This window comes from Giraffa tippelskirchi, chromosome 7, assembly GCF_054371585.1.
Source record: "Giraffa tippelskirchi isolate mGirTip1 chromosome 7, T2T-mGirTip1v1.2.pri, whole genome shotgun sequence".
Classification (NCBI taxonomy): Eukaryota; Metazoa; Chordata; class Mammalia; order Artiodactyla; family Giraffidae; genus Giraffa; species Giraffa tippelskirchi.
Genome location: NC_137281.1, coordinates 121,290,843 through 121,309,246, shown reverse-complemented (window position 1 = coordinate 121,309,246; position 18,404 = coordinate 121,290,843). Strand labels below are relative to the sequence as shown.

The 18,404-nt window shown below is 40.6% G+C and overlaps 1 long non-coding RNA gene across 1 annotated transcript; it reads left to right on the top strand.

The window, feature by feature from the left end:
• The first annotated feature begins 215 nt into the window (after window positions 1–215).
• LOC145513100 (uncharacterized) lies at window positions 216–6,279 on the top strand. The gene is made up of 3 exons (XR_014059122.1): window positions 216–923; window positions 4,193–4,271; window positions 5,107–6,279. It is a non-coding gene; the product is annotated as an uncharacterized LOC145513100 (long non-coding RNA).
• The last annotated feature ends 12,125 nt before the right edge of the window (window positions 6,280–18,404 follow it).

Genomic DNA, 18,404 nt, shown 5'->3' with positions numbered 1-18,404 from the left:
TGAGTCTTTCCGCCCCTGTCCTAGTTAGCAGGTCCCTCTCCCACTCCCTCTTCAACCCCTTTCCGGCGGGAGAAAAGGGGCGAAAGGGTCTGATTTTTGTTTTTAACTTAAAGGAGGGAAATAAGCCATTTCTACAGCTTCAGCCACACAAAGAAACCGGCGGAATGATCCCTCTCGGCCACCGCAAGTCCCGGCTCGCCTGGCGCCTGCGCGGCACGGGGGTGGGAGCTGCGGCCGGCCATGTGCGCGGCGGAACAGCGGGCTGGCCCCGCAGCCTGCCTGCTGGTTTCTGCGGAGCTAGGAGTGGGAGGTTGAAGTGCGTGTGCTAACCTTCTCTCTCCGGCATGAGCGCTGAGATGAAAACATACATGTTCCTGTAGCTCCCTCCCTCCTTTTTAAACATTGTAGTGGTTCCTTATACTTTGTAGACTCTAATAACAGCTCGCTGAATTTCCTTGAATTACTGTCAACTCAGAGGTAGAAGTCTTGTTTTTCCGGGGTTGGGATGTTGAGGTTTTTGTTGTATTTTATTAAGAAAGTAGCAAAAGTTTATTTGAGGGACCTTACCTGGCAGCCCAGTGGTTAGCACTTTGCACGCTTCCGCTGTAGGGCAGAGGTTCGATTCCTGGTCAGGTAAATAAGATCCTGCATGCTCCGGGGCCCCCCAAAAAAAGTTTATTTGAGAATGGTGATTTGCAAAGTAAGAGTCTTATGAGTTTAATTAACTTACGATGGTTAGCTAAGAAATTCATAACATAATCTTAACAGATGAGCCAGGGAGTGACTTTTCCAATCTTCTAACCTTAACAATTTTTGGCATCTTATATTTATGAATTGGGAATATGTGAGAGAGCACCAAGATTTTAATTTAGAAGAGTTTACAGATGAAATACATATTGCCCACTGATTTAGGGTGGCCTCAGGTAAGCAATCTTTCTCCACTTACCTATTTGTAATATTGATGTAGAGATTTGTCTTTGTGTAACTTACAAAAGTGTTGTGCCTAAAATAAAATGAATGACGTAGGAGTCGTATTCTGTTTTTCTGTTTAATATTTTCAGTGCTTCTTTGGATCCTCACATGCTTTTCTTTAACAATTTATCTGAGTAAACATTCAGTTAATGGTTGCAATAGAATCTTTGCACTCGTTGATCTTACGCTGCAGAATGCGAACAAGTAGATAGACATCATCAGGAGTATAATGAGGGTAAACTGCTGAATGCTGTGAAATTTCATACAGGAGGAATCCCTTATTTACCTGTGAAGGAGGCATGGCATGTTGCAGGAGAAGCAATTAGCTTTAGTAAGGGATTTGGGGAGACTTACCAGACAGAAATAATGAATGCAAAGGTTAGGAGGCAAGCACTAGAAATGGTTGAGTGTGCGGAAGATAGTGCTTTTTCAGAAATGCCTAGAGATGTGTCTGAAGAGGTCTAGTCATAAAAGCTTTGAGTGCCATGTGCAGAAGAGTTGAGAGCTAAGAGGAAGTCGTTGAAAGATTTTAAGTAGAAGCATAGTAAGATCAAATTTGTATTTTAGATCACTATTAGGTAAAAGTCAGAGGCAGAGAGAACAGTCTGTGAGAGATTAATGACTTGGACTGAGATGGTGGCAAACAGGAGTGAAGAGTATGACCAAAGATGTTGCTGAGAGCTTGGTGATTTGGTTGACTGGATAGGGAATGACAGAGGGCCATGTCAAAGATGACTCCCAAGTGTCTTGGGGGAGCAGTCTGAAGGATATCTTAATGGAGGTTAGAAACAAGGGAAGAGGAATACATATTAGGGGAGGAAGATGCTTCTGTTCTGACCATGTAGAATTTGAAGTGCTTATGAGTCAACCAAGCAGGTATATCTAGTAGGTAGGTAGGTATTCTTTCATTTAAATTGTTTTGAGAAAAACTGTAACTGGCACTGTTCTGCTCATTGGAGCAGGTTAAGCAGAGAAAAGACCAACAAATTTCCTGCTCCTGTTTCTGTGGAGGGAACAGACTATAAAGTTTTATAAAAGAAGAGGAAAGATAATATCACAATATCTTTCATGAAGAAAATGAAAGGGTATTTGAATGAAGCATTTCTCTGGGAGAGAGAGCAGGCAGAATTTTGGAGATTGTTAAGAAATGGCCTCAGAGTTCCCTGATAGCCTAGTAGCTAGGCTTTACTGAGTGGGCCCAGGTTCAGACCCTGGTTGGGGAACTGAGATTTTGCACGCTGCATGGCCTCTGATAAAATATCCTTTTGAGCTAAGACTGGAATGGGAATAAGTTAGTTGAGGCCAGTATTCAAGACCAAAGGAATAGTAAGGCAAAAATCCTAAGGTGAGAAAGCAAGAAAGGCAGTGTGGCTAAAGTCTAGAGAGCAAAGAAAGGAATAGTAAAAGATGAAGTTTACATCCTTAGTAAGTTTCAGAGCTTTAAAACCATTGAAGGATTTTAAGGAATAGTAGTTGTTTAGTCGCTCAGTCATGTCCAACTCTTGTGACCCCATGGACTGTAGCCTGCCAGGCTCCTCTGTCCATGGGATTTCCCAGGCAAGAATACTGGAGAGGGTTGCCATTTCCTTCTCCAGGGGATCTTCCCATCCAGGGATCGAACCTGCATCTCCTGCATTGGCAGGCAGATTCTTTACCACTGAGCCACAATGGAGTAACATAAATAGCAGTAGAGATAAAGTGAATATATTGAAGAGATATTTTGTGATTCAGTTCAGTTCAGTCGCTCAGTCATGTCCGACTCTTTGTGACCCCATGAATCGCAGCACGCCAGGCCTCCCTGTCCATCACCAACTCCCGGAGTTTACCCAAACCTATGTCCATCGAGTTGGTGATGCCATCCAACCATCTCGTCCTCTGTCATCCCCTTCTCCTCCTGCCCCCAATCCTTCCCAGCATTAGGGTCTTTTCCAATGAGTCAACTCTTCGCATGAGGTAGCCAAAGTATTGGAGTTTCAGCTTCAATATCAGTCCTTCCAATGAACACCCAGGACTGATCTCCTTTAGGATGGACTGGTTGGATCTCCTTGCAGCCCAAGGGACTCTCAAGAGTCTTCTCCAACACCACAGTTCAAAAGCATCAATTCTTCGGCACTCAGCTTTCTTTACCGTCCAGCTCTCACATCCATACATGACTACTGGAAAAACCATAGCTAGATCTAACCTATATTGCTAATGAATCAAACAGGGAAAGGGAAAAATCAAGAGGGATTCATAGGTTTGGGACTTGATTATATTTAGTCTAGCACTGTCCAGTATAAACATAACACAAGGCATATATGTAATTTTATAGTAGCCACATTGAAAAAGTAAAAAGATTAAAAATTAATCTTTTATTTGACCCAATATATCCAAAATGGTATTGTTTCCATGTGATCAATATTTAAAAGTATTAAATATTTTTAAATGTTTTGCATTCTTTCTGTTATTAGTAAGTGTTCAAAATCTGGTATGTTTTTTACATTTATAGCATATCTCAGTAATTGATTTCATAAAATTTACAGTTGAAAAAGTAGATTCACATATTCAGATCATTCCAAACATTTCAAAAGTTGTGCAGTAATTGAATTATGTATAAGTTGTTTTCAATTTAAAGGTTAAAATCTTACTTCCTAAATTAGCCACATTTCAGCTGTTCCATAGCCACTTGTGGCTAGTTGGCTACTACGTTGGACAGTGTAGGTCTACTGGAATAAAGAATAGTAAAAATGAGACCAAAAAAGTGTGGAACCAGCCTGGAAGGCCTTTGGTGTCAGGTTAAAGGATTGGGATCTTACCTTAGAGACAAAGGTGATAGTGGATAGTTTTTAAGCTAGGGAGTAACACAGCATTGTGCTTAAGGCTAGAAAAAGGCCACTTGGTGGCCAGCTGATGACTCAAGATCAAGAGCAACCCTTCAGTTGAGTCCCCACATTCTAAGACCTGACCTCAGTCTTTCAAAAGTCTAATTTCTGTCAGTGCACTGGAGCAGTGCTACCAAAAATGTGGGCCACAGGCTAGTGCCAATCTACAAACCCTTTGTTATTGATCCAAGACAAGGCATTTATAGAAATAAAGAGTAAGAATTTAAAACTTATAGCAATTAGTGTTACACTAATTTTACATCTGTGGTTGTAATAAAAATTGAGGATTTGTGTTGTTGTATATGCCTTTGTTTTCTTTTTTCCCTTTTCTAGTCATTTATTTTTATATTTTATAAAAGTGTCTATGATCTTTCACGACGGATAAATTTTGAAGCACTGCTCTAGAGACACTCAGCTGAAGGGAGTCAGAATGACCAAGTAAGTTCCCAGGCGACTTATGTAAACTCAGTGACTTCTTCTTTTCTTTTTTTTTTTATAGTGAGAACTATAATGGCTAAAGGGCTTCCCAGGTAGCTCAGTGGGTAGAGAAACTGCCTGCAATGCAGGAGATGCAGGCAGATGCCAGTTTGATCCCCGGGTTGGGAAGATACCTGGAGAAGGGCTTGGCAACCCACTCCAGGATTCTTGCCTGGAGAATCTCAAGGACAGAGCACCCTGGCAGGCTACAGTCCATAAGGGTTGAAAAGAGTTGAACACGACTGAAGCAGCTGAGCATGCATGCATGCATAATGGCTAAGAGGGGAATAGATGTATGCTCAGCTGTTCCTGCCCTATCAAAATTGAAGACTACATGGAAATAACCAAATTTACAATGGCTACCACTTATTAATTATTCCTATTACCCAGCTATTATGAAAAGCCTGTTAACATATTACTATCTCATTTAACCTTCATAATAACTCTTAAAATGGGTATTATTAGCCCCATTTTTCCAAAGAGGAAACTGAGGCTAAAATAGGTAAATAACTTGCCTAAAGTCACCAAGTTGGTAAATGTTAGAGACGGGGTTCTAATACAGGTCTCTTTTCAAAGCTATTGTCTTTAATCACTTTTTTTGCCATTATAATCCAAGTATCTAGCAGATTCCCTGGCACACATTGTTTTAGAGAGAATATGTGAAGTCGACTACATTACCTCCCAGAGAATCATTAATGAAATTGGGGCCAAAGTAAGAGGAGTTAGTGGTATTCTAATAGTATCAGACAAATGCATTCATTTTTATAATACAAATATGTGTTTTGCTCCTATTCAGAATGTATTGACTCCCACAAATCAATAAAAAAGAAAAAGACAACACAGTAGAAACTGGTAAGAGATTTAAAGAGTCACTTCACAAAAAAGGGTATCTAAATGGCCAGTAAACATATAAAGATGCTCAACTTCCATCACTGCTGCTGCTGCTGCTAAGTTGCTTCAGCCGTATCCGACTCGGTGCGACCCCACAGACGGCAGCCCACCAGGCTCCCCCGTCCCTGGGATTCTCCAGGCAAGAACACTGGAGTGGGTTGCCGTTTCCTTCTCCAGTGCATGAAAATGAAAAGTGCAAGTGAAGTTGCTCAGTCGTGTCCGACCCTTAGCGACCCCATGGAATGCAACCTACCAGGCTCCTCCGTCTATGGGATTTTCCAGGCAATAGTACTGGAGTGGGGTGCCATTGCCTTCTCCGAACTTCGATCACTAGAGAAATGCAAATTAAAATCATGAAATACTGTTGCACACCCACAATAATGGTTAAAATGGAAAACACAGGCAATGTCAGTATGGGAACAAGTGAAAATATACACTGTTGGTGAGAATATATATTGCTGTAGCCAATCTGGAAAATTCAAACTTCAAAACAAACATGAAACCAAATTTGACGTAGGGATATAGGCTTAGGTAGTAAAATCTATAAAGAAAAGAAAGAAAATGATTAGCTTTGGGTGGGGGAGTAATGCCTGGGAGGGTATATAGGGGTGCTTCTGGGGTGCTAGCAATGTTCTGTTTCTTAACCTCAGTGATGGTTGCAGATGTTCACTTTTTTATTGAGGTATCTGTTTGGGGGTGAATGACTTCTCAACTACTAACTATTACCTTGCTGACTGAGCCAATCTTTATGAGCCAAGCATTAAAATGTGAAAGATAAGGTAGATCTGATTTCTGGGGATGGCAATGGTGAAGGAGAGGAGAGATGCAAAAAAACCCTGCAAAACATGAGGCAGTTTGAGAAACTGTAAGAGGATGGCCATTAGAGTAAGAAGCCCCAAGTTCAGGACTTAATTGGTTTTTCAATCTAGTCTATAACCACTCTCTAGCTATGACCCAGGTTTATCTCCTAACTTGCCTTTATTTCACTTTTCTCACCTGGGGCTGAGGGGAGTTTGATAAAATGGATGTTTTTGTTTTGTTTATACCACTTTGTAAGCTATTAAAATGCTATATAAAATTTTGCTAATGTTTGATTCAGTGTGATAGGAAAGGGGAAGGAGTGAGGATGATTGGGATTTTGAGTCAGAGTGATGAAAGTTTTGGTGATAGCATGAACTAAATGATTTGGAAAAGATACTCTGTTTATGTGTTTATGCCAGAACATCAAGGTGGAATTATCAAACAGATTTAGAACCTAAGTTTTGGTACTCTGAAAAAAAGGTCAGGATTGGTGAAAGAAATTAGAAATTACCAGCGTAAGAGTAATAATTAAAGCCACAGAAGTGACTTCGTATCGTTGGAAGAGAATATAGAAAAACAGTACTGAGGACAGAAAAAGAAGGAGGAGAGGAAATCAGCCTTTATTGAGCACCTCCTTAACTGTATGCCCACTGCTCTACATTTATTATCTCATCTATTCCCCTCAAATTCCAAGATAATGAATGAAGCCTCATTTGGCCAACTGACTACAGAGACTCACAGTAAGGTAAAGAACCAGCATTTCAAACCAGCTTGACTCCAGCTTGTATGGTGTACTACACCATTCCTAGAGCCAAGTGTACCTTATAGAAGTCCTGCCAAAAATCTGAGTCAAGGAAGAATAAGCCCTGAGAAAAGACCATTGGATTTACATGACTTGTGACCAAGGAGTTTCTGGAACACAGAGCAGTGTCTGTACTCCATCTGTTGTGCTTCTGTGAGCATGGTTAATCCAGACCAACATTTGTGTTGTAGACCTCTGGCAATAAAAAAAGTCAAGATAGTAACTGTGAAAATTAGTGTAATGAAAACAAAGTCACTTATTAAAGCCTAGCTAGATACTCTTTTGCCAAGTGCTTTAAATCATGCCGAAGCTTGAAAGAGAAATGGGAATAACTCAGACATGATTCAGTGTTGTTTGCTGCTTTGTTCATGTACTACCGAGAACTATCTTGAATATCACCAGTAGTATTAGTCCTTCACTTTGGAAAACACTGAGATGTTATACAATAATGTTCACTGTTTGGAGTGCACTTTCAGTCACCTGAAATTCTAAGGGAAAAGACTGAGATGGCTTTGCCAGCCAAGGACATTATAACTTAGAATGAAAGATAATTTTGCTGGTGATAAACACATGCCTTTTGGAAGGCAGCAATATGTCCTCAAAATTTAGAGTAATTCACTGTATCTATGAGGAAAACTTTTCCCTACTAAGTTTATTAAAACTATTTACTCTTGGAATAGCATCTTAACATTGAAAAAAAAAAAAAGTAAAAGAATGTTCCACCCCAATATAATTATGGTTTCTTACTGCATGTTTTTAGATTTACAGATGAATAATGTGTGCATTTTTGGCAGAGACTGCTGTGGAATTTTTAATTGATTGCAGGAGCATGATGTCTTCTGCCTTTATTTACTCCCTCTTTCTGAGTTCTACAGAAGACCATATATATTATTCTGCTCTTTGTACTTAAGACATCTTGGGCTTTTCCCTGAAAATGCATAAAATGCATACTCTTTTCTTACCCCTGCAGATTATTTAACTAGTCATTATCCAACTGAAGGATGTGAGTTTCTAATTTTTCGTATTCTAATCAGTGCTTGGATGAATATCTTTGTACATACATCTTTTCTTGTATATTTAAGGATGTCTCATCTCAGTTCCCAGAGTGGATTTACTCTGCACAGGGGCATCTGGGATTTTTAATTTTGATAGGTACTGATGTATTGCCTCCATGTACCAAATGTTTCTCCACAGAGCATTACCAAATTTTTGGATTTTTCCCTATGAACTTTGGAAGGGTAGATTATTTCAAGTCCTACCTAGTATTTTTCAGAACCAATAACAGAATCATTTGGTTAAACTGGGGGAAATGAGATTTGGTTTACACAATTTGTTCAGGGCACAAATTCCTTGCTGCAGCTCCTGCAGCTACACACCCACAACTAGTAGAAACATGGTTGCTTATGCAGTCAAAGCAGCCAGCAAAAACCTGGAAAAGTGCCAAGAATGACTACAAACAGCTCCACCTACACTTTTTTTTTTTTTGGCAAATTTGCAAGCTTAGCAGTATCTAAAAGATCCTTCAGCCTTTGAATTACAGAGAATCAGCCTGATAAGAGGGAGGGAGTTACTCATTTCATGAAAAATTCCTGTAATATGATAGGAGCTGAAAATGATTTTTATTTCATTTTGCTTCAGTGCTGAAATGGCACTGGGAGGGAGAAAATAGAGCTATTAGGCTATAGGGTCCATCTGCACTGGGGCTTATATAAGAGTGTGAAAGATTTCCAGGAATGATAAACTCAGTTACTTAGAGCCATAGTAATTTGCTGCTGCTGCTGCTGCTAAGTCGCTTCAGTCGTGTCCGACTCTGTGCAACCCCATAGACGACAGCCCACCAGGCTCCCCCGTCCCTGGGATTCTCCAGGCAAGAACACTGGAGTGGGTTGCCATTTCCTTCTCCAATGCATGAAAGTGAAAAGTGAAAGGGAAGTCGCTCAGTCGTGTCCGACTCCTAGCGACCCCATGGACTGCAGCCTACCAGGCTCCTCCGTCCATGGGATTTTCCAGGCAAGAGTACTGGAGTGGGGTGCCATTGCCTTCTCTGACATAGTAATTTAGGGAGGGGAAAAAAAGAATTCAATGTGGCATGCTAGCTTACTGACTTTTCAAAAAAATTTTTTGTACATTTTTAAAAATTGAAGTATAGTTGATAGTGTTTCAGGTATACAACAAAGTGATTCAGTTATATATATACTTTTTTAGATTCTTTTCCCTTATGTGTTATTACAAGATATTGAATATAGTTCCCTGTCCTATACAGTAGGCCCTTATTGTTGGGACTTTTAAATATTTTACAAATTTGTCGGCTTGTTATGGACTGAATGTTTGTGCATCTTCTCCCCCTAAAATATTTGTAACTCCTAACATTTAATGTGATAGTATTTGGAGATTGTGCCTTTGTGGAGGTAATTGTTGTTAAATTAAGTCCTGAGAATGGGGCCCTTACAAAGAGATTAGTGGCCTTATATTAATAGGAAGAAGATGCACAAGAGCTGTTTTCTAGCTCAAGCTCAGAGACACCGAGGAAAGGCCATGTGAGGACCCAGTGAGGAGGCCATCTGCCTGCCAGGAAGAGAGCTTCTCAAGAACTGAAACGGCCAGCACCTTGATCTTGGACTTCCCAGCCTCTAGAACTGTGAGGAATAAATTTGTGTTGTTTAAACCACCCAGTCTGTGGTAGTTTGTTGTGGCAGCCAAAGCTGACTAAGACTATTTCTTTTGTTGTTCAGTAGCTCAGTCATGTCCGACTCTTTGTAACTCCATGGACTGCAGTACGCCAGGCTTCCCTGTCCTTCAGTCTCCCAGAGTTTGCTCAGACTCATGTCCATTGAGTTGGTGATGCCATCCAACCATCTCAACCTCTATTGTCCATTTCTCCTCTTGCCTTCAATCTTTCCCAGCATCAGGGTCTTTTCCAGTCAGTTGGCTCTTTACATCAGGTGGCCAAAGTATTGGAACTTCAGCTTTAGCATCAGCCCTTCCAATGAATATTCAGGGTTGATTTCCTTTAGGATTGACTGGTTTGATCTCCTTGCTGTCTAAGGGATTCTAAAGAGTCGTCTCCAGCACCACAGTTCTGTATCTCTAGTTTTCCACAGATTCATGAAAGTCCATCCAAAAGAAAATTGTCATAACTCTCAATTGTGTTCTGTCTTTCTTTTAATTGACTGCAAACAACACATTGTGTAGTTTTTGCAAAATTTGGAAACTGTTACCTCTTTAGGCATGGCAGGTAACTATTGGGGGATTATTCAATTTATTTAATATACCCAAATTTGCATCCTAGGAGTGGCTTGCATCTCAGGAATGGTTTGGAATTTGGAATTGTTAGGTAGGAAGTTAGGCATGAGCAAGGAAGGGGTGGAAAAGGGTGCAAGCTGATCTCTAAACCCCATCCCAGACCCCAGAAAAGCTTACAGATATGCTACAAAAATAACCACAGAGACTTTTCCAACTCCTGCACATGAACCCTAGGCACACAGTGGATACAAATTAACCACAAGGGCTTCTCCAACTCCCAACACATGCTAGCCCTAGGCATACAGTGGATACAAACTAACCACAGGGGCTTCCTCAAGTAACCTTAGGCAACTAGGGGCCCATGACTGGTTCATAAACATTGTATACATACACACATCTGATTATAACAGACTGAATTATGGGAAGATGTGAACAACAAAGCATGTGGTTATGTAACTTGCAACTGTCAATTGGCCTTGAGCATATGCCCATTTGCATTCCCTTTCTTGACTGGTGGCAGGTATAAGCCCTATTTTGCACAGGGCACAACCAAAAGGAGGAGACAGGAAGTAAGAAAAGGGTGATGCCAAGAGGAATCTTTATAACTCCTTTGGGGCTGGTTTGTTCCCATGTCTTGGGAGTATCTGTTTAATAAAAGATCTGTCTACTTAAACTGTAACTGAGCTGTAACTTCTCTGTTGGTTCAAACCCTTTAGTCCATCATTCCAAATTTTTGTTGCAATGAACAAGGGAGAGAAATCAACCAACCGGACAACCATTCTGTCTCTAGAGTTGAAATAAGAGGCATATAAATGCAAGTCTAAACTCATCCACTCGATGGACTGTAAGTAGTGGTACACATGGATAATTCATTAGATATTTGATGATACCAGGAAAGCATACTACTTTTATTGAGCTTTGATGTTTTGTTATGATAATAGTAATATTAATTTTTTTAAACCAGAATCTTTTAGACATATGATATCTGGGATATGTTTCAAAATAATGTGGAGTTGCAACAGGGTGTAAATTATTGGCAGTATCAAGGAAGTGATAGTGGTCTAGGGAATGGTAATTGCAAAAGCTAGATGATGGATACAGGTTGTTCTTTATATTCTTTTCTACATCTGTATATGTTGACATTTTCTGTACTAAAATATTGTTAAAATAATTTGTGATTATGTATAACTAGTGACTTATACCTGCTGAAATTAACATATAAAGAATCTTCTATTCAAATGTCTTCTGAAGCATGGAAATTTAAATCCTAGCCATTAGCATGAATTGAACTTCACTTACCATGCATTTATTCAGCAGCCACTAAATGCTTTCCTGTAGATTTTTCTCATTTAATCTCTGCAAAGGTAGGTGTCATCCCCATTTTACAAAGGAGGGAAATGCAGACTCTAGATAAGTAATACACAGGTAGAAAATAGCATAATTGGGATTTTTCCTTCATTTAGTCTGTGTCCCAAAATTCATGTTTTATTTCTGCTATACCATGCTGCTTTTCATACATATCTGACCACCTTTTCCTCCATGCTGTTTTCCTTCTAGTAGTGAAAGCCTGGCACAACAGGTGGACAAACGTGTGGAAGATTTCTGGAGTCTTTGTCCTCTCTTTTCCTGTTAAGGCAGCTAGAGGTCCCCAAAAAAGTGAAAGTTGCTCAGACATGTCTGATTCTTTGCAACCCCATGAACTATACAGTCCATGGAATTCTCCAGACCAGAATACTGGAATGGGCAGCCTTTCCCTTCTTCAGGGGATCTTCCCAACCCAGGAATCGAACCCAGGTCTCCCATCTTGCAGGCGGACTCCCATGTCTTGGGAGTATCTGTTTAATAAAAGATCTGTCTACTTAAACTGTAACTGAGCTGTAACTTCTCTGTTGGGCCAGCTGAGCCAGCAGGGAAGCAGTGAGTTCCAAAGCAGGAGTTAAAAGTTTACTGCACCTAAAGGAAACCATGAAACAATGAACTGATAAAATTCTATACCTAACTCACCAAGCTTTTGTTCTGCAAGAGTTCATTTGACCATTATTGTATATATTTGTGTCAGTTACTGTTCAAGATACCAAACTGATACCCTCATTTCACTTTCAGAACATAAACTAAGAGCTCAACCTTGAGGACTTTATGCTAACCTTGAGAGCATTATGCTAAGTGAAATAAGTCAGATAAAGACAAGTTCTGTATGATCTCATTTAATATTTGGAATCTAAAATAACCAAACTCAGGGACTTCCCTGGTGGTCCTGTGGCTAAGTCTCAATGCAGGGGGCCCAGGTTCAATCCCTGATCAGGGAACTAGATCCCACATGCTGCAACTAAGACCCGGTGCAGCCAAACAAACAAATACATACATAAATAACAAACTCTTAGAAATAGAGTAGATTTGCAGTTGCCAGGGGTGTACTAAGGGGCAGGGGTGTGGTGAAAGAGAGAAGAATGGGTAAAGGTGGTCAAAGTGTGCATCCTTTAGTTATAAGATAGATGAGTTCTGGGGATCTAATGTTCAGAATTGTGATTATGGTTAATTCTGTATTGTATAGTTGAAACTTACTAAGAGAATAGATCTTAAAACTTCTCAAGGCAGAAAAATAAATGGTAACTGTAAGGTGATGGATGTGTTAACTAAACTTACTGTGGAAAACACTTTGCAGTATCAACTTATATCAAATCATCATGTTGTTGCAGGAAGGGGGACTGCTTCCAAGGCCCGAAACTGGGCTCTTGTCTAACACTCGGAAATGAATTGTCCGAGAAGATACATGTGCTGACAAAGCAAGAGATTTTATTGGGAAAGGGCACCCAGGTGGAGAGCAGTAGGGTAAGGGAACCCAGGAGAACAGGTCTGCCACGTGGCTCACAGTCTTGGGTTTTATGGTGATGGGATTAGTTTCCGGGTTGTCTTTGGCCAATCATTCTAACTCAGTCTTTCCTGGTGGCACACGCTTTGTTAAGCTGAGATGGATGCCAGAGAGAAGGATTCTGGGAGGTGGTCGGACATGTGGTGTCTCCTTTTGACCTTTCCCGAACTCTTCCAGTTGGTGGTGGCGTATTAGTTCCGTGTTCCTTACCGGACCTCCTGTCGTAAAACAGCTCATGCAAATAGTTACTATGGTGCTTGGGCAGGGTGGGCGGTTTCAATCAGTGTGCTTCCCCTAACAATGTTGTGTGCCTTAAACTTAATGTTATACATCAGTTATATTTCAGTAAAGCTGGTGGGGGTGGAGGTGCTTAATCCTAATACAATTACCTCTCTCCTCCTCCCTCCCATATCCCCACTCCAACCTCAGTGAAAAGCAGCACCTACACAGTTCAGGAAATGGACTAGGTACAAGATAGAAACAAGAGTAGCCTGTCCAGCCTCCCCTTGCTTTCTCCTTTCTCTTAGTAAGAACATACCAAGTTTGCAATATAAAGGAGCTTGGGACAGCTCCCTAATTCCAAACCAGTTATTAACAGTGGACATTTAAGAATACGTAATATAAAGTGTGGCACAGTTTAAAAGCCCCATCCTAAAGTGTGTGGAGGAAAGAGACCAGATTTTAAAAGCAGTCGTGGTTAAAGCAAGACTTGAATCAAAGGCCTTATGTGGGATCTGGGTATTTACATTCCCTTTATTCTCTATCACCTACCCATCCTGCAAATAAAAATCACCATACTTAGGCAAATCTAGACTTAGCTATGCTTAAAATAACTCCATCTGACTAGCCTACAGAGTGGGTCATGCGGGATAGACTTTTAACTCCACGGTGTACTTTCCCTGCCCCTGGATTTCTGCAACTCTGGGCCAGAAAATCTAAGACAACAGAGTAAGAGCACAAACTCCCGTTTTATCCAGAGAGCTGCCCTTTGACTAAGCAAGAATACTGAATCACCAGAGAAGATATAACATATTTGATTCTTTTAAAAAAAATTAGATGCTTGAACCTTAAGAGATGGAAAACTAAAAAATGAGAAATTGAGAATTTCAAGTAAGAGTGAGAGAATATCTACAGATTATTTAAGGGCATAAATTCAAAAATGCCCCTGTCCAACCTATTGAGAAGGCTTTCAGTAGGATGAAAAGGTGAGAGCTGCCTTTTCCCCTGGCTAACACATCTCTCTGGCAGCAGAAAATTAATAGCTGGGGTAAGATATTATTTGGGACTTCCCAGGTAGTGCTAGTGGTAAAGAACCCACCTGCCAATGCAGGAGACAGAAGAAATGAGAGTTTGATCCCTGAGCTGGGAAGATCCCCTGGAGGAGGGCATGGCATCCCATTCCAGTATTCTTGCCTGGAAAATCTCATGAACAGAGGAGCCTGGTGGGCTACAGTCCATGGGGTCGCAATGAGTTGGACACGACTGAAGCAACTTACCACCCAGCACGAGGTATTATTTAGTAAAGAACTGAAGCCCATACCTTGACTTAAATTTAGATACTTAGTTTTTCACATGTCCTAAAAACTGATTTTTCCATCCTACCATTTGTACACATGTGCACAAGATCTAGAAGAAAGTACTCAGGTATTCTTCTTCCCCCTGAGCTCTTCAAATGAAACTCATTTTACTTTTTCCCTCCCCAACTTTTTTATCTTTAGCAAGGTACCGCCTTTTGTAAATCGTCCAGGCTCAAAACTTTATCTTCATTTTTCTGATTTAGTTTTTATTTCATAATCCTAAACTTAATTCTGCAATCCAACTAGATTAGGAGGGAAATAAGGAAAATATAGAACCAAAAAAGCTGCAGCACATGAATAGATGTTGAGTATTTTCAGATGGCACAGAGATTATAGGATGGAGCGAAGAGATGAAGTTAGTGGGGTACACTCCTGAGCTATAGAAGGAATGGTACAGAAGTTAAAACACGAGTCATTTATTGGAGTTGTCCATTTGTGCGTGCGTGTTAAGTCACTTCAGTCATGTCTGACTCTTCGTGACCCCATGGTCTGTAGCCCACCAGGCTCCTCTGTTCATGGGATTTTCCAGGCAAGAATACTGGAGTGGGTTGCCATGCCCTCTTCCAGGGGCTATTCCTGACACAGAGATCAAACCTGCATCTCTTATGTCTCCTGCACTGGCTGGTGAGTTCTTTACCACTAGTGCCACCTGGGAAGCCCGAGTTGTCCACATTAAAGAGCTTCTTGGTGGTTCTGCCATTCCTGGACCATAGCACTCCAGGGCTTCCACGATATTCATGTCCTCTTCTACCTTGCCAAAGACCACAGGTTTGCCACCCAACCATTCAGTCTTGACAGTGCAGATGAAAAACCGGAACAGTTTGTGTTGGATCCAGCATTTGCCATGGACAAGATGCTAGCACCCATGTGCTTCGGGATGAGACTCTCATTATCATCTCTCCCCACAGGTGGATTTGCCATTAGTGCCATTATAGTGTGTGAAGTCACCACCCTGGCACATAAAGCCCACAATCATTCACAATCATTTCACAATCTGTGAAAGCAGGAACCTTTTTAATGAAGTCCTTTCTCCCCAGTGCTCAGAGTATGAAAGTTTTCTGCTGTCTTTGCAACTTTGTCTACAAACAGCTTGAAAAAGACATGGTCCGAGGGCTTACCATGCACAGCGCTATCAAAGAAAACAGCGAGGTTGACTGGCTGGAAGGTGGTAGTGTCTGCAAAGCCAAACTTACTTCATTCTTTAGTGCAAATTGCTTGTCCTCCTGGAAAGGAACCTCTTTTGCATTTTTACCTTTATCTTCACAAGTAAGGACTTCAACTCAAATGAGTCTTTACCATATTTCCTTAAGATGACCGAGTCTTGTTGCCCTCTTTGAATTTAACCTTTCCTGTTTGCCCCGACTATCTTGCCTGACTTCCATTGTGATCTTCTTCAAATATTTGATCTTCTTCAAATATTGCTTTCATCTTGAGACTCCTCTGAGCATTACCCAACAGAGTGGGTAATAGTTGGATAGTCTAGGCCCTATCCAACCCTGGGTTTGAGCAGGCTTGTGGACAAGGATAATAGTGTGTGAAAATACTTAGCATCATCCCTGGCATATAGCAGGCACCGTTGACTTCTTTTTCTTTTTATCAAGTTAGTTTCTTTACTGTCCCAAAGACTACCAGAGGTAGTCCAAGGCCTACCTTGGAGATATTGCAGATTTGGTTCCAGACCATCACAATAAAGTAAATCACATGAGTTTTTTGGTTTCTCAATGCCTATGAGTTATATTTACACTATCCTGCAGTCTATGAAGTGTGCAAAGCATTGTATCTTAAAAATACATACCTTAATTTAAAAATATTTCATTACTGAAAAATGCTACCCATCGGGCTTCCCTGGTGGCTCAGTGGTAAATAATCCTCATTCCAATGCAGGAAACACAGGTTTGATCTCTGATCTGGGATGATCCCACATGCAGTGGAGCAACATTAACCCTGAGTGCCACAATTATTGAGCCTGTGCTCTAGAGCCTGGGAACCAATACTACCAAGCCCATGCACCACAACTATTGAAGTCCAGGCATTGTGGAGCCCATACTCGTCAACGAGAGAAGCCAGCACAATGAGGAGCCCACGCACCACAACGAAGAGTAGCCCTCTGCTTGCCGCAACTAGAGAAGAGCCTGCACAGCAACGAAAGGCCCAGTATAGCCAAAAATATATTTTAAAATGCTACCCATCATTTACGGCTTCAGTGAGTTGTATTAACATCAAAGATCACAAATAAAATGTGATCACCATAACAAATAAAATGAAAGTTTGAAATATTGCAAGGATACCAAAATGGGACACAGAGACATGAAATGAGCAAATGCTGTGGCAAAAATGGCACCAGTGCACTTGTTTGATGTCACAAGCCTTCAATTTATAAAAAACGCAATATATGTAAATTGCAATAAAGCTCAATAAAATGAAATATGTCTGAGTTCTCTCTCCAAGAAGTATATTCACTTCAACCTTCTGCCTCTCCAAATCTGACAAAAATGTGAACAAATTCAAATTCTATGTTCAAACTTGAAAACTACCTTGAAGGTCACAGAAGTAGGAGCAAATGGAAAACCACACATTGTTCTTGGCTAAGAAATTCAACATCATAAAAATAATGTTATTTAACATGTCAAATATACTAATAAGGTTCTAGGAGGAACAAAGGAAATGGGAGGAGAGGAGCTAGCAAGGCTGATTCTAAAGCTCATATGGAAAAAATACCCATACAAGAATGGCCAGAAAACGGGCAAAGAAGAGCGATAAAGGGAGATGAGCATCTGTTAGATTTTAGACTATAAAGCCTCAGTAAGGGCATTAATCCATCCTCAGTACCTAAACACTTCCCAAACATACCAGCTCCAAATACAAACACATTGAGGATTAGGTTTTAACATAAGGATTTTGGGAGGACGAAAACTTCAGCTTGTAGCACCAAATGTCCATGGATAGGGAATTACAGAAGAAAAAAAATGCAGTGATAGTATAATATAAACAATATATCATTAAGTTAAAAAGTAAGGTGTAGAAAGTGTGTTTACTGTGCTACCTTTTAATAAAAAGAGAAGCTATATAGATAAATATACATACCCACGAGGACAGTAATGCAAGCAGGGCTTTTCAGTGTACACCTTTTGATACTGTTTTGTTTTTTAAACCATGAGTTAAGTGTATTACCTTTTTTTTTAAAGAAGATAATGCCTTCCCAACTATAAACAGGAATTTAAAACTTAAGAGTTGGGAAGAGGACTTCTCTGGTAGTTCAGCAGTTAAGAATTTGACATCCAATGCAGGAGACGCAGGTTCGATCCTGCTCTAGGGCCTGGGAGCCTCAACTACCAAGCCCACATGCTACAACTACTGAAGCCTGCACACCTAGAGCCCATGCTCCGCAGCAAGAGAAGCCACCACAATGGTTGGGGAATGAAGATTCCACGTGCCACAGGGCAACTAAACCCCTGCACCACAACTACTGAGTCCACACACTGAAGCCCATGCTCTGCAACAAGAAAATCCACTGCAATGAGAAGCCCATGCACAGCAACAAAGAATAGCCCCAGTTTGCTGCAACTAGAGAAAGTCCAGGCACAGCAAAGAAAATCCAGTGCAACCAAAAATTAATTAACTAAACTATTTTAAAACTACTATGTATAAAATATCAAGGATATATTAAATAGCACAAGGAATTATATTCAATATCTTGTAATAATTTTAAATGGAGTATAATCTGTAAAAATACTAAATCACTGGTTTCCCTGGTGGCTCAGTGGTAAAGAATCCTCCTGCCAGTGCAGGGGACATGGGTTCAATCCCTGGTCTGGGAAGATACCACATGCTGTGGAGTAACTAAGCCCATGTGCCACCACTATTGAACCTGTGATCTATGGCTCGGGACCTGAAACTACTGAGCCCATGTG